Below are 12,937 nucleotides of genomic sequence, written 5' to 3'. Positions count from 1 at the left end.
CAATGGGGATATTGTCCATCACACTGGTGCATAAGTTAGTAGTAGGCTAACTGCCCTTGTGGGTCATTTTAAGCCTAGCCAATTACCCCATTTGAGAATCAAACACTGCACCTCATGACTATAAGGTGAATACCTTAACCATTATGCCAACCTCCCATCCTGAGCTACTGGGAAACTGATGTATCTTGCTTGACTGATGTCTGCCTAGTACTCTCTGGGTTAGACAGTCTGACCTTGTAATCCTAACATTTATGCATGGCAGATAGTTATTCGTAGGTTCATACTAGGCTATCTGCCCTAGGGCATTTATAAGCCTAGCCAGAGTGTGTTTGGCTTTCGCCACTCTTTTAGATTAGTTGACTGTGCCTCTGTATAGTAGGTTACAGAAGATAGCCCTTTTGAGGTTAGTTGACTGTGCCTCTGTATAGTAGGTCACAGAAGATAGCCCTTTTGAGGTTAGTTTACTGTACCCCTGTCAAGCAGGGACACAGAAGAGATCCCAGGGGTAAACCTACGATCTCCCATCCTCTCGTCAAGATTTCTCTTGAAGAGGGACATTGAGGGGCTCTGCCTAACATGGATTGGGATTTTGTTCCAGAGTGAGGGGTGCCTCTCGGATATGAATCTGTCCCTCCAGCATGTCCTATTTATTTCTGTGCTGAGGTTTAAGTCCCTGGAGCGTGTAGCTCTAATGGATTTCGATTTCCTGAGGTTTTGCATGTCCATTAATTCTGGGTTGGACATGGCTTTATACGTCAGGCACAGATCGCCTCTGAGTAGGCGGTAAGCAAGTGAGTAGAGCTGGAGTTTCTTTAGCATAACTGCATAGGGTATCTGTTTTAGTCCCTTGATCCTCTTGGCGAGGTACTTTTGGGGTCTTTCCAGTTGCTACAGGTGTCGGGTAAGGTACATCCCAAATGAGGCATTGTATTCAATTATGGGCCTGATGAGTGATGAGTGATGATTAGAGGGTCAAAATGACCTCTCTTGATCTAGATGTGAACCCTTTCATAATAAGGTGGGCTATACAGAAGGTCTTTCTAACCACTTCTGCATTTATCAAAGTCATAGTGGGTGTTATGCATTGTTTAGCACTCTTTTTCTTTCACATTGGGATACTCCACATTTAGTAAACATAGACTGTAATGACCTTGTTTGCATAAGCTGAGATCTTGTTTATTAAGCTGGTTGGCCCTGACAGAAGTGTCTGTCTAGGAAAACCTGCTAGGGGCTGTCCCTTTAAGTCAGATAAATATAGTAAATGAGATGGATGAAAGGGAAGGTGGGATGGTGAGAAGGAATATGTAGAATTAATTGCTTGAAAAGAGTGTTGGGTAAGTTTGAAGGTGGGGTTTAGCAAGGGTTATTTAAGGGCGGGGAGAGGAGAGACAAAGAGATTTGTGGGAAAGTGCTTGGTGTAGTTGGGTTGGTACATATGGTATGGCCTCTCAAGAAGAACAGGGAAGCATTTTAAGTCACAAAAATAAAATAATAATGAAACAAAGATAATAATAAAAAGGATAATAAAAAATGAAACTAAAAAGCAATTTTCTATGCTCATAGGTGTTAGCAGGTCAATGGGTTTGCTTTGTAGGTAGTTAGGGTACTGGCTGGACATGCTGAGACAACATTTATATATATATATATATATATATATATATATATATATATATATATATATATATATATATATATATATATATATATATATATATATATATATATATATATATATATATATACACATACTATATGCTGCAATATAATAAGTGTTGGTATCCTGTGTGTTTTCAGTATTACAATATTTAGTATTTTGAGTTTTCAGTATTTTGAACTTTCAAGATTTTGGTCTCAAGATTTTGGGTTTCAGGATTTAGAAGGGAACACACACACACACACACACACACACACACACACACACACATATATATATATATATATATATATATAGATAGATAGATAGATATATATATATATATATATATATATATATATATATATATATATACACATATATATATATATATGTCTCTCTCTCTTTCTCTCTCTCTCTATATATATATATATGTATATATATACTTTATATATATAGATATATATACATATATGTATATATATATATATATATATATATATATATATATATATATATATATGTATATGTGGGTGGAAGCACTTGTGCTTGATTAATGATTTATTTTCTCTTTGTAGGATGCATCCATGGAGGTCTAGAGGAAGAGATGAGAGGAAATACAGTCCTAGCAGCCAAATTCTTCCAAAAGGTGGCTTCAACATCCCAAGTGGAGGATGTCAAGCATCTGATGCAGATCATAGGACAGAGGAGGCAATAGCAGGAATCTAGCAGATCGTTGTCAGAATGTTCCCAGAATGAAGGAAGTTATAAAGACAAGGGGTGGAAATGAATGGGTTTCAGTGGAACCACAGCATGCTGCAGGTAATGGGGCAGTCATTGTTGGAGGTGAGACTGTGATTAGTGACACTGTCTGAAGGATATTTGCGGGGACTGTTGGATGATCATGAAGTGGAAGGAAGAGTACATTCACAACTTATCAATAGTGTGATTGAGTCAAGTGATTTTGCACTTCAAGGGCAGCAGATGACTGTGGTAGGGTCAGGTATGTCAGAACCAGAAGACACTGTGCTTAAATTTTTGCTGGATCAATCAGGTGAGGTAGGGACAATGCAGGCATTTCTGGTACAGTCAAAGAGTTATAAGTTAAAGCTATCAGGGAAATATGGGAGCAAAAAGTTTTCATAACTCAGCACATCTACCTTGCAGATAAAGAGAAGATGTGGCAGGTGGACTTTGTGGATTTATTTGATTTGTTTGATGCAGAGAGGGAGCAGATTATAGCAGAGTTGGAAGCACCTCCTTCTAAAGATGTGACAGTGACTTTGGCTGCGTTTGGAAAAATGTAGGCAGGTGTGTTTTCAGGATAAATTGTGGGTTAATTGAGTACTGTGTTTTGATTATTACATGGCAATAGTTATTGAGAAGTAGCCAGAGCAGGTTTTATCACTCCTGGCATATTTCTTGATTACAGGGGAGGCACAGTGTTTAAGGAGTGGAAGTGTTTGGAAGTGGTACAATCAGACGTTCAGGAAAATTAAAGCAATGGGCAGCTTCCACAGGTAGCATTGTAGATATTCAGATAAGTGGTTGGATACTTGAAAGATAAGTCAGTGGTGGTACCTAAACAAATGCAAGAAGTGTGGCGTGATGGTTTGAGAGTTTAGACGGATTTAAAAGCCAGAAAGTGTGGATATCCAGTATGTATATTCATCATACATGTTTTTGTTGTGTGGGGAGACATATTAGTGTGAGGTGTTAACAGACATTGAGGAATCAGTCATTTTAAGGTAAAAAAGTGGTCAAGAAAGGGTGAAAAGGGGGAGTAGTGATGGAGATTAGTAAAGGAGAGTTGTAGTTGGTGGGTGTAAAGAAGTGGTGTGGTGAATGGGAGGTGTTCAGGGATTTGCTAGGGCTGTTAGAGTTCCTTGGTTCTTTTCAAAGGGATTTGAGAGAATCGCTATTAGCGTGGAAAAACTGATGGCTAATCTGTAGAACTATGAGGATCAGAAAGTAGGAAAGGATTTAATTGGTGGAGTGTCTATTCTTTCAACATTGTGGGGTAATAATTGGTTAAGCTGGAACTTCAAGTCAGTAAAATGTAGAGATCGGTAGTGATTGTGTGGTCCCGAGATTGTCGTCAAAAGAAATTGATAAAGGTAAAGGTAGTGTCATTGGCCACTTTGAGTCTCTTGTTAGTTTAGGGTATCACCTTTAGGTTTGGTATCAAAACAGAAATCAAGGGAATTTTGGTTAATCAATTGCGTATCCTTTCCTTCAGGAGAGTCAGGGAATGATTATATTGACAGGGGTTCAGCCAATGTTCAGTATTATTGGATGATGCAGTCAGGGTTATCAGATCCTTTGCTGGCACATGAATTGTTAAGCTGAACACTGAATCGGCTTTCTATCACTTATCAATCAGAGAGCAGGAAAGGCCCAAGTTGGGTATGACCCTGCAAGGGAAGTTTTATTTTGACATAGTAATGCTGATGGGTTGTGTAGTGGCTTGTGCTAATTTTGAAAAGTTTAGCTTCATGCTTCAATGAATTTGGGAGGAGGATAGCCTGAGGTGTAAGGCAGTTCATTAAGTGTATGACATTTTTGTTAATAGGCGAAGAGAAAGATGGTGTGGATGTTGTTGCATGGGGTAAGGAGAAACATGGTGTGGAGATTGTTGCATGTCTCTTGTATTCAAATGAGACACTGCGGCACTGTGATGGGTTCAAGATCTTTATTGTCGATAAAGACATCAGGAAGCATAACTGGAACATATATTAAGGCTAACTGATTGACTCATTGCTTCAAACACACTCGCAATTGCATCTCCATTCATGTCTGCATTCATTTTGACTATATCAAATGGCACTGATGTTGCACATGCTCAGTAACTTATATGCACATGCTATCTAGCTTCAGTGACTGACTGGGTGCAATACACACCATGATCTACATCCTCCCTCTTTGATTTTTCGACATTCAATAGGAGAACAAGATATTGTACATGCTAGATATCACATCAACATTTAACAGCAAATGAATTCAAGTCCAAGTTGGAATGGGTCTGGAAATTCTACCTGATCTGGTCACACAAAAGCTTTGACTCGATTTAGCAGCAGGACAGTCTCTGGGGATTCTTTTACAATTGGAACTCCAGGGATTACATCAGGATTATTTGAAGATTCAATGTCCTCTGGAATTTGAAAAAGTGTAGCGTCACTTTGAGAAATAGTCTCTGGCACAGGCAATCTGCTGCATCACTGGTTGAGAGACTGGTAATATGTGTCGTTGATTCCTTCTGAAATCCATTCCATCAGATTGTGTGCTGTAAGATCTCAGTTCTTCACAACTATTTTTGATGATTCCCACTCAGTCATAACCTTTACTTATTTGCATTCTCATGATTTCAACTTGTCTTAATGGCCTGAGATTTTTGCTAGATTTATCGTAGTACAACGTTTGGGGCTGGTATTTTTTCAAAAGCTGAATCTAGACCATTCTGTTGTTCTTTGCATTTGGAATCAATAATTGTTTACTGATAAGATTTGTTCTAGTCTGTCTGGAAATCGGTCTCTGAGCAGGTGAACCAAGAAGATTATCTCAAGGAATGTTTCTGAGCTTCAGTAAGTTAAGAAAAATATCGGTACTATCTCTCCAGGATTTCTCCAACAAGTGCTTTGCACTTTGAACTGCACACTCGGCTAATCCATTGGATTATGGATACCCAGGACTAGTAGTAACACGGACAAAGTCCCAAGACTCAGAAAAATTCTTGAACTGCTGACTTGTTAACTGTACACTATTATCAGATATGACTTTATGAAGACTACCATGAACAGAAAAATGTCTCTTCAATTTCATAATGGCAGTGCTGGACAATAAGATAGGAAGAAGGTCAATTTCAAACCAATTTGAGTCTACTAACACTAAGTAATGTTCACCATTCCATTTGAAAATATCACTAGCAACTGCTGACCGTGGTATTTCAGGAATCTGGTTAACTGAAGTGGCTCTTTTTGTTGATGCGATTTACTACTGTTGTAATAGAACATGATAGAGTTTCCTTCTCTGTCTTTTGATATAGAAGGCCAAAATACTACGCCTCTTGCCCTTCCTTTAGTTGAATCAGTGCAGTGACCACAATGTAAAATGTTGGTATATTCCTGATGTAATGCTGTAGGAATTATCACTTTAGAACCTTTCATGATTCCATCCTCCATCATGAACTCATCTCTGTAGGGAAAATACTCCTGCATATCAAGTGGTAAAGAAGTTTATCATACTGGCCATCCTTGACTGATAACGTGTTTCAGCTTCTGGAGAATTGGTTCTGAAGCTGTATGGTTTCTAAGTTCATCAAGACGTGATGAAGAAAAGTTTTTCACTTTCATGACTTCAAAGTCTACTTTTAATTTTCATGCTGTGCTGCTGTTTGTCTGGGTGCTCTTGACAAATGATCAGCAAGATATAGAAATTTGCCTTTTGTGCAGACAATATTGAAATGATACATTTGCAATTTTAATATCATGCATTGCAAGTGTGCCAGTCCTGTATGTATTGGCTTTTTCAGAATTGTCACTAGAGGTTGGAGATTGCCATAAATATAATCATGGAACTTAGAACATACGAACACAACTGCCAAAAGCTCTTTTTCAATTTGTGCATATTGTATTTCAGTTTGGATTAAAGTTCTGGATGCATAGGTGACAGGAATGCCTTCTTGAAGACATGCTGTACCAAGACCATACTTTGAAGCATTACACGAAAGAGTTGCAGATTTGTGACTGTCATAATATCTCAATGTGGATGAACTGGCCATTTTCTGTTTCAGAATATCAAATGTTTATTGGTGTTGTTCCAACCAGGACCAGTTTACATTTTGCATGTCAATTCATGTAACTGTGCTGAAAGTTTCTTCAGGTTTGTGATGAACTTTCCTAAATAGTTGACCATACCAAGAAAATGTTGTAAAGATGTGACATTCTCTGGAGCTGGCATCTCAAGAATTGCTGCTTCCTTAGACAGATCTGGTTGTAAGCCATAACTGGTAAACAAATGACCCACATAAGTAACTTCTTTTAGTTTGAATTTACATTTCTGAGGATTCAATTTAAAAAAAATTAAAATCTAGTCTAGAACTTTCTTGAGGTTTCTATGAAGTTCGACTTCACCATTACCCCTCCAATAATGTTGTCTACTATGATAGCACATGGATAACATAAAAAAGTTTGTTCCACTGCCCATTGAAATACTCTACTGACAGAACTTATCCCAAATGGCATTCTCGAGAATCTGTATCTACCAAATGGTGTACTGAAAGTGGTTAACATGAAGATTTGTGATCCAGCAACATTTGCCAAAATGAACTCTTTGCATCTAAGATAGAAAAAACAGTGGCATTTGGCTTGAGAGCGGCTGCTTCTTCTACTGTACACATTGGATGATGAGGTTGTTTAAGCAATTTAAGTCTCTTGGACCAATAAATATTCAAATAGGTTTTCTTATGAGCTATGACCATGGAGGATACCCATTCAGTTGGTTCTTTTACTAGAGTAAGTACACCTAAATTCACCATTTTGTCAAGATTTGCTTTTACTTTACTGTACATTGCCACTGGAACCTTCCTTGCTGGTCTGACAACTGGGCTTACTTCATGGTTTAACTTCATGGAATATGTGACTGGAAGTTTGTCAAGCTCATCTGTGAAAATATCAGCATATTCACTAAAAATATTCTGCGTAAAACTAGTATTGTTGTTTAGACTTATATGGTGGACCACTTTATTAAATAAAATCAGTCCCATTCTTGCACCATCTTTGAGACCTAACAATGACTGCACATGTCTTTTGACTATGCAAAACTGCAAGTCATAGCTGTTCCCTGCAGAATGGCATGTAAGAACTATAAAAGCATACCTCTCAACTGTCCCTGATTATAGCTCAAATTTTAACTCTGTCTCTCTTAATCCCTCCTAAAACTAGTGACATTTGGAGGAAAGGTGGTGAATTACACTTAATGAATAATGACAATAATTAAGAGTTATAAACTTCTTTTACTTCAGAAAATGTGTATTAATTCATATGCTCTGGTTCTGTCAATGTTTCAAGTTAATAGCACTGAAATTTTAAAAGTATCCCTGATTGTCCCTGATTTTTTCTTGACTTGTCCCTGCTTCTGTTGAAATTTGTCCCCAATTGGATGAGCGGTCTGTATAGAAGCATCAGTTTGAATCTCTTCACCACCATAAGCAATTAGATTTGCACACTTTGCTGAATCAAGTTTCTCACTAGCCCTTACTTTGGCAAGGATTTGTGCTGATATAACATTGCACTTAGCCACAGTGTCTATGGAAAGCTCTACAGGTTTCCTGTTAATCTGAACAGTACAAAATATTTCACTCTTACAGGTTTCCTGTTAATCCGAGCAGTACAAAATATTTCACTCTTTGCTGCCAACTGGTAATCTACTGTGTTAACTGTTTCATCAATCACAGAGACACCAATGTAGAAAGTTTGCTTACAGCTCTCTAGCTGATCTACTTGCTTCTTCAGAATCTTTCTTTGAATAAGTATGTGCCACCTTATCCTTGCAAAACCTTTTGAAATTATTCCACTTTCTACATTTGAGACTGCTTGCCAAAAGATAACCACTTTTCTCATTTAGATTCATGACTGCTTCTACAATTATGACAGCTAAAAAATAAGGTTGTTTGGCACACCCTTTGGTTTATATTTCCTTTTCATTTTAGCTTTATCAACTTTTGCACTGGCAGACAGTGCATGCACATTTTTCTCATTCATAAGCATAGTCATATGCTTTTGTGGAAGTTCATATATTTGACAAATCTCAATGGCTTTGCTCAAAGTTAATCACTGTCTTGAAGCAAAATCTTTTATACTGCATCAGTATTAACACCATACACAAGCCTGTCTTTTATCAACTCATCTCTCAGATAATCACATCTGCACATTTTAGCTTTATTTCTCAAGTGGGTAATATATGCTGCTATAGTTTCACCAGGCATTTAATTTCTTATGTAAAACATGTGTCTTTCCATTGAAATATTCATTTGAAGGTTACACATTTCTCTAAATTTACATTTTAAGCACTCAGGGTCTCCCCGTGTATCAGCCTGTATCACAATATGGTGGTTCTCCCCATCCACTGTATAAATGGCAGGTGCACACACAAATGAATGCTCCCTATCATTGGCTTCTGACCCAGCTAATTTAAGAAATATGAATGCCTTTGTACATGCATATTTAGCAGAAAATGCAGCCTGTATGAAAATATCATATTCTTGCTCAAGCACTCGCCAGTTCTCAGCAATATTATTAAACACCAGCAGTTCAGGTCTACGAAATCCCACTGACATAATAACAAAATTAATTTAACTATAAACATATACCAGGCACTTGTAAATATGCTCAAATGGACAACAGTTTCTCTGAAAAGGCTTCACTTTAACACTGCAAACACTGTGGATATTCTATACTCTGAACACTTTGGATACTTTGAAAAGTTTCAGTTAATGTGAAAAAGTAGTGCATTGCAAAATAAAATCTGGTCGTTTAGGTTTTTCATACATTTTAACACTTTGGAAATTATTTTGAGCACTTTGGTATTTATTTCAAATGCTTTTATCAGTATGTCACAGTGTCAGACATTTCTTTTATCTCTGTAATTATTTTGAACATTTTGAATGCTTCGCCACTTATTTGGTGACTGAAAAATCATTGAAATGGGTTTAAGTACCTTTGAATAACCACTGACTTGTTTGTGAGTTGGCTCCTGTGTATTTCTCCAGTTCTAACTGTGTTCCTCATGGTTTGCATGCTGCTTTAAGTTCAGATCCCTTTCTAACACTATACTGCATGTCTCATGGATCAAATGAGGCACGGAGGCTGGGTATTCATTCAAGTTATTTATTGTACATAAACACATCAGGAGGATAACCAGAACATACACTTAAGATAACTGACTTGATTCATTACTTCAAACACACTTGTGCGTGCATCTTCATTCATGCCTGCATTCACTCTGACTGACTATACAAAATGGCACTGATCTTGCATGTGCTCAGTGACTTATATGCATGCGCTGTTTAGCTACAGTGGCTGACTAGGTACAATACACACAATGACCTACAGAATTAACTTTGTATAGTTTTGTGAACATTTGCAAAGAGATTGGTATTCCCTCAGCTAAGGATAAGCAGAAGGGGCTGGAGTAAGTTTTTGTTTTCTTGGGGCTTGAAGTGTATGCAGAGAAATGGTCACTTAGGTTCCTGCAGGACAAATTGGATAGACTGAAGGATAACATTCAAGTGTGGCTAGGTGGTGAGAAACTTCAGATAAGGGAGGTGAGAGATCTTTTGGGATTGTTCAGTTTTGCCAGCAGAGCAGTGGGACCTGGTAGAGCTTTTGAAAAACCTGTAGTGAATTTGCTGAACAGCAGTTAAAAAGCATCATATGGTGAGAGTTAATAAGTTGGGTAAGGAAGGTTTAAAGGTTTGGAAAGTCTTTATTTTTTAACAGGGTAGTGATTTGGCATCATACATTCTCAGATTCACTTTGTCTTGGCATTTCCACTGAGTAAAGATCATTATGTTTCTTAACTCATATCTTTCAGTAGCTGTATCTCACTTCTACATTTAAAAAGCTTTGCTGCACTTTCATGAATGTGCATAGCTTGGACCTTTAGTGTAGATGCCATATTTGCTTACATAGTTGCCTAAATGTTTTGATAATGGGTGCTTTCAGAATTAGTAGTGGTCATATCATGCAGCGCTTTATTGACCATCACAAACAGCTGGTTCATATTAGTAATCATCTCAATAAAATGAATAAGACTGGGCGGTTTGAGCTTGTTCCACTGAGCAAGTGACACAGTAAAGCACACAGAGACCCTGTTGGAAACAATGAAAGCCAGATTTAACATTTAATCAAAGATTCCTTTGACATGCAGCAGCAGTCTGAATGGAGTCCCAAGGATTTATGAATCCATCACCATTACCTTTGTGTAAGATTGATTAGGAATGATCGTCATGCTGTGATAGCAAACCAAGTCCCCACTATAGTTGTCTGAGATGGGGAAAATATAAAAATAGCAAAATCTGTAGAATAAAGAAGGATAGCAGGTGTTTCAATGTGCACATCAAAATTGTTTATGAATGGGAGGAATAGTGGAAAACCAAGGGTGAAGCCCTGGAGGACAGCAGAGGATATTAAGCAGATGTAAATGCATTGCCTGCCATAACTTTAAAATAACTATTGGATAGCTAACAATGGAATCAAGGGGTTGTAGCTAAATTAAAAATGGCTGTATGGAAGACTTATAAAAGGAATAAGATTAGCCGTAATGAATGCCTTGGTTATGTGAATATAAAATACACTAGTTAGTTGGTCCAGGATGGGAGCTATAAGGACTGACTTAGCAAGTGTTTTAGACTATTTGTGAATATAGTAGTTGGATGATAACTTAGATGTGTACTCTTGGTTGAGATTGGATGGATGGAGTTTTGACTTCCATTTGTAATACTTCAACTTGGGTTTTCCACTGTTTGTTGCAGTATAGGTGCTTGGTTGAAAGGGAAAGCTGCTTTTTGGTTTGATATTGATGTTTACTATAGTGGTCTGGCTGGTTTAGCAGATTTTTTTTACTAAATAGGGACTCTATATGGAGTGGAGGAGATCTGGTGGGTATAGTTGTCAAGTGCAATTATATCCTTTGCAGGGAGTTGAAGGTTTTGTGACAACTGATATTGTATTAGGGTTCATAGTAAGATTAAAGTGGAGATTTTGGCTAAGAGATAAAGTTAATTTATTTTACTTGAAGTACATAGGGTTGATGATTTGCTTTGAAAATTGAGTCTGGTTATATTAGATAGTTGATCTGTTTTCAGAGGACTAGTTTAGTGAAGAGGTGAGCTGTAGTTTTATAAAATAGTTACATTAGTTATAGTTCAATGCATAAGGTGAATGTTATTGATGTTAAAGGAGATTGTTTAGAGGTATACTAAGTGGGGAAGGTTTATATAGGAGATTTAGACAGGAGAATTGTGGTTGGCTAGTTTTGAGAAAAATAGTAACATATCAAGGAAATGATATTCAGGTTGGAGGGATGGGGCTAGGGTAGGGGGAGAAAACTGCAGCTCAGTGTAGCAAGGCAGTATGTAGGAGGCTTACTGTCGGGCAGTAGTCGACCATTACAAAAATATATGTATTTTCCAACTCACAGAATGAGATATGGAACAATAAGGTAAGGGAATTCAATTGACAACTTAAGTATGACAAATGGGAGGGAAAAGCACTGTAATCAGAGCTTAAGGTAGTAAAGCAAAACTGAGTAACAATATAAGCACAGATTTATATATGCTATCTCTTTAGTTAAGGAAAACCAGGAGTCATTATTGATCAAACCTGGTGTTTTTTCCTCTGTTTTTAGTGCTCCTAAACAAGTTGATTATTTACGGTATTTGTTTTTCTCTCTGGTTTAGATTCAGATTTCCTTTCCACTTTACATATGTAAGAAGACTATGGGGAGAATTTAATAAAGCCTACACTTTTTTTCAGTGTAGGCATTGCACCTCCCTGCTAACACAGCCATGTACAATTTTATACTCAGTAAACGCTGCTGAGTGGCACGCATGAGCGCCCCAACACGGAAACGTCTGTAGCATGCAATCCGCCTCATAAGCAGGTGAATTTCATGTAAATGAGACAGGTAGAGTGATCAGCAAGCAGATAAGACAGCCCTGCAGACCCCATGTCAGTGACCATAGTGTACATGGAAAAAGCTGGCATACAGGACTGTAGACAGACAAAAGGGGCTGTAAATATGTAGGTGGACAAAAATGGCATAGCACACACAGATACAAGCAAAACTATCATCTCTGTGTTCCACAAGTTACAGTAAATATGTTAAAATAATCTTGGCATGTTTGTGTGGCGTGCCATAGTGCACAAACATGCCTTATAAAAAAAATTTAAAAATGTGGAAAAATCAAATATTAATATCATGAGACAGAAATGTATTACAATATCCTACAGGCAGTATCTACATTGGTGCATTGCTGTTGTTGCTAATGTGGAAGGGCTTGGAAGTGTGTAGTATCCATGTTGTGAGCATGGCTCCCTATGCAAATGAGATGGAGTTACTGAATAGGATAATGGGGTAACAGTATCCGCATATCCACTCCGTGTAGGCAGAAATTCATGTTGGTGTCACAAAGGAGGTAGCTGACATCAGAAGAGCATGCACAAGAACTTCTAAGCTGATTGGAGCTTAGCTGCACCTGTTTGTGTGGTGTGTCACCATGTTGTGCATGGAAGCTTGGAGGGGTGT

The sequence above is a fragment of the Protopterus annectens genome, chromosome 8.part0, assembly GCF_019279795.1.
Source record: "Protopterus annectens isolate FY-2018-M chromosome 8.part0, PAN1.0, whole genome shotgun sequence".
Taxonomy (NCBI): Eukaryota; Metazoa; Chordata; order Ceratodontiformes; family Protopteridae; genus Protopterus; species Protopterus annectens.
Note: the sequence above shows the minus strand (reverse complement) of the source record.